This window comes from Triplophysa dalaica, chromosome 21, assembly GCF_015846415.1.
Source record: "Triplophysa dalaica isolate WHDGS20190420 chromosome 21, ASM1584641v1, whole genome shotgun sequence".
Lineage (NCBI taxonomy): Eukaryota > Metazoa > Chordata > Actinopteri > Cypriniformes > Nemacheilidae > Triplophysa > Triplophysa dalaica.
Window position 1 is genome coordinate 10,953,784 of NC_079562.1, and position 4,664 is coordinate 10,958,447.

A 4,664-nucleotide genomic window follows, 5' to 3' on the forward strand; every position below is an offset into this window, starting at 1 on the left:
ATCTGTTGCTCTATTTTAATTAATGCATGCATTTAATTCTCATGGATGTTTGTGTTTATCTTGTAAATGTGTCTCATACTAATTGTTCAATTGTTCATACTAATTCTGTCCCAGTTTTCATTTCTCCAGAGAGGTAAATCTAGAGGCTCTGTGTGTATCTCGCTTTCTTTTATTTTTTATCTCTCTTTCTCTGTCCTTCTCCAATGTGTTGTGTCACGTTTAATGTCTCTCAGCAGAAGAAGTGCATTTAAGTTTGCAGGGTGTGATCAAGATAAAGATCTTGAACCGGCTGCAGAGCCAGAGTGCTCGCGAATGAAGACCTGAGGTTGGACTCTGTGCTTACATCACTGAACAACTGATGGACTGAATAAAACATGATGAATCAGAGCTCACAACGGTTTAGGGGTTAGGAGGTGGTCCAATGATGATTTATAGTGAAACTGAAAAGATGCTTTGCACAATACTAACCAAGCATTCATCAAAATAGGCAAGAGAGGCTGCAACTCAATATATTATTATCATATCTGAAAAGTCTTAACAAAGTTTAATAGTTAAATTAGCCGATTTTTTTTTTTGTGTGAGCATGTGTTAGTTTTTCACCAAACTTGTATACCTTTAAAAACTTTTTATATGTATGGCAGATTTTTATATTTTAAACGATATAGATGTACTTATTTTTAACATTAGATTCAATAGATTGATAAGGTGTAAATGACAACAGGACAAAAGTATATTCATAACTGTGACCATACCCACAGAATGCATTGTGTATTTTGATTTAAATTGTTTGACATAACATGTCTTTTTATTTTTACACAGGCCATTGACATGTCTGTTTGTTTAGTTCCATTACAATTCCAGTACTGGTATTTTTAAATATTGATATCACATTTGATGTGTTTGTCAGTTTGTACAATACTGTTATTATATATAGGAATTACAATCAGGAAACTTTAATGTAGTAGTTCACCCTCAGATATAAACAAATCTGTCATCATATTTCAAAAAAATCTTCAAATGACTCTTTCTTCTGTGGAACATAAAAGAAGATTTTTTGAGAAAGGTCTTAATGGTTTTGTGTACATAATATGGAAGTAAATGGCGGTCAGTGTTGTTCAGTTACCAACATTCATTAGAATATAGTTTGTGTTCTGCTGAAGAAAGTAAAATGCAGTCATGCAGGTTTGGAATGGCATGAGGGTAAGTAAAAGATATTTGAGTACATAAGTATTCATTGTGGTGTGAACTATCATTTTTGGGAGAGATTTTCCTGGGGGGTGATATTGTTGATGCACTTTTTGGTAATTTGGGTTAATAAGCGTGATTATGAAAATAATCAGATTTTACAAGTCCTCAGTATTTTCAATAAATCACATTGAAATGACCATGCTGACCAAACGTTTGTCCTGAGTGTAGCTCGGTCTTTTGCAGTCTTTCCCAGAACTGTAATAAGTTATTTCCCTCATGCTTACCTAAACATGTTCAGATGACAAAATCCCACAAATACCCGGATTTCTGTTGGCTGTGTTCCCGGTTTGTGACATTCAGGCAGGAATAGAGGGAACGTGCTTGTGTGCAGTACACAGACTATGCCTGACTCTGCCACCTGCTAGCTGCCTGTGAATGCCAAGGTGCCTCTGGGCATTTGCAGGCAGACCACTGATTCACATGTTTCCCATCCTGCCTCTGTGTCCTTTCATTACCACCAAGGTAGGATTTGGGAAGGGGTGTATCTCTCTCCCTCTTTCTCTCTCTCTCTCTCTCTCTCTCTCTCTCTCTCATCTCACCTCCCTCAGGAGGAGACCTCCGCATGTCGATGTGACAGGAGCACAACTCTGGTCTCTTTCCATCTGTGGACTACCGTATGCTGCCAACCTGTTGTGACCTTTGACTGTCTCCAGGAGTTAAAAGGCAAGGGCAGCAAGTAAGGGTCAGTCTTTGCTCTGTCAGGGGCCTGGGGTGTTAGAGGGAATGTGACAGCGGAAGGAGGGGTGTGTCACCGTTACCGTGTTAGTGTGATGGTCTACAATGGTATCTTGGGTCAGGGGAGTCTTGTTAGAGGCGTGAATTATATTGAATTAAATTTATCTTAAAAATGATTATTATATATTTAAACTTTATAATGTTAAATAATATCTTCACTTCAAAATGTAAAATAACATTTTCACTTTATAATATAAAATAAAATAATAATATAATGTATGACTGCACACATTTAGAACATGAAATGAAAAAAATGTCATTTACTTTAAATGCTTCATACGCTTGGTGTCAGTTTAATTCTAGATGACTGTCATATTGGCCATTGAAACCTTAGCAAAACATTTTTAAGTGCACCTTTAATGTTGCTTTGACTGACAACAAAAATACTGTCCCAAATGCTATGCATATCAACTACAAAACCATGGAACATGACGAATAACACAAGTAATTGCTTATCTCAGTTGACATGAAATGGCATCTAAAACCCATTTTGTGTTTAGAATTGACAACGTTTAAATATAATTATAATCGATGTAAAAATGTAGAGTGGGACTTGATTTCAGCTTTGGGGGATGGGATATGAAATAAAAGAGCTTGGTATCAATTACATTTTGATGAAAGACTACAGATAGAAAAATGATCTGTTAGCATGAATACTGATAATTAATAAATCATTCACATTAAATTAAACTAAAGATATCTTCTATACTGTTTGCCACACACAACAGTCGGTATCCGTATTTTTTTTTGCATCTGCATCTACTGTCCCAGATGTCAAGCTGTGCAGGAAATGACATGTCCCACAGCAGGCTGCAGTATTCCAATCTCACTAATATGTCTTTGTCACAGTCTCTCTACAGCCTGACAGTCCCCACAGTCACTGAACCCCAGAGACACAACAACAACTCTGTGATGCACATCATATCTACACACACCTTCCAATCAAACATTAGACCTTTTACACATACTTCACACAGGCAGCCAATTAAAGTGATTCCTTCAGATTATCAGACCATAGAGAAAACTAAATGAAGCGTCTCCAAGGGAATCCCTGAATGGTATGAATTGTAATGTGTATGAATAGACCCACCACTGAAACAAGTATCAGATAAAGCGGTTAGGGAGACTTACAGGGATCAGTTAGGTCTCAAGATTCATTAGAGACACTTTAATTACATTAGGAAGAATACTTTGATAATTACATTGTCAATAATGAATTGACTTTAATGTAGCAAAAGCAGTGCCGACTGAGAACAGTTTTATATTATGAAATTGCTGATGATATCACCTCAGTAATAAGCTATTAGCAATGCTATTAGCAACAAACTTGCACGGCAAACTATAATGTATAAGCATAGTTCAACATTTCACACTTTACTAATCATTTCATTAAATAATTGGTTCTGAATAAAAACGTCAAAGCTGTTGAGGTAGGTGACAAACTTTTCTTTGTTTTCTGTATTGAATTTCAGATTGGATTATTTCTGCTCCACAGGAAACTTAAAACAAATAACCGAGTGGCAAAAATAGTTTCTTCAATCAGTCATTGCGAAGGCTTGTCAGTGTTACAGCTACATCTCTGAGCATTTCTACCCTTGTCTCTGGTTCTGGTTGGATTACCCTGTTTTTGCTTGTACCCCTTTGTGTTTGTTTGCTCTGGTTGGACTGATTTCATGTGTTTGGACTTTTGCCTGTTTAGGTTTAGGATTTTGCATTACCCTATCAATAAAAGACTGCACATGGATCCTCACCCTGTGTGTCTCTGTGTAGCCTCGTAACAACACCTATCTATCATGCTAATTTACTTTATGTCTCTTAGTCTCTGAAAAAATAATATTCTTATTTAGTATGTTGATTAAACATCAATGTACAGTTGGTACAGTACGAGTCTTCGAATTAAATATTTCTGACACTCGTCCATTTCATGAAATGGTTTAAATTTGAAATAGCTGCTAAGAAGTCACTTTTTGATTGAGAATCAGATTTTTTTCAACAGTTAGGATCAGTAATATCCATTTTATAAAAACTTGATACACATACTTGCTTAATAACATTATGTATTTAAAAGTCTTATCACTAAATATTTGACACATAATTTCCTTTGCTTTCAAATATCTCCAGTGTCTAGTATGTATTTACAGTGAAACTGCAATTGCAACAAAGAACATTTGTGATAAGATCTATAAATTGAAATTACATTTCAATGGACCATTTTCACGTTTCCGGGTTTCTCAGCAGCGGACGTCGTCATAGTTGGGTAAATGTCTATAGTGGTGAATAAGACCTTTACCATATATATATTTTTGCATTCTCATTTGCTCAAATAGTAAAAGAAAAACTTGATACTTTTTTCACTACTTTCAACAGAATAAAAAAATAGAGATAGTCTGATAAGAAAAGAGAGAATGATGTCAAATTTACCATGACTTCCACATACATTGTATAAGAAACACCCTTGCATTACCTACTTTTTTTGTAATGTTTTGCAAAGGTAATATGTGAACCTGGACAACAAACCCGTCGAAATATTGAGAAAATTGGCTTTTAAGTTGTTAATCATGGGCACTGTGACAGGCCATCGACTCACAATAGATTTATATAGACACAATAAATTATATACAGTGGAAAGAAAAAGTATGTGAACCCTTTGGGCTTACTTGGATTTTTTCATAAATTGGTCA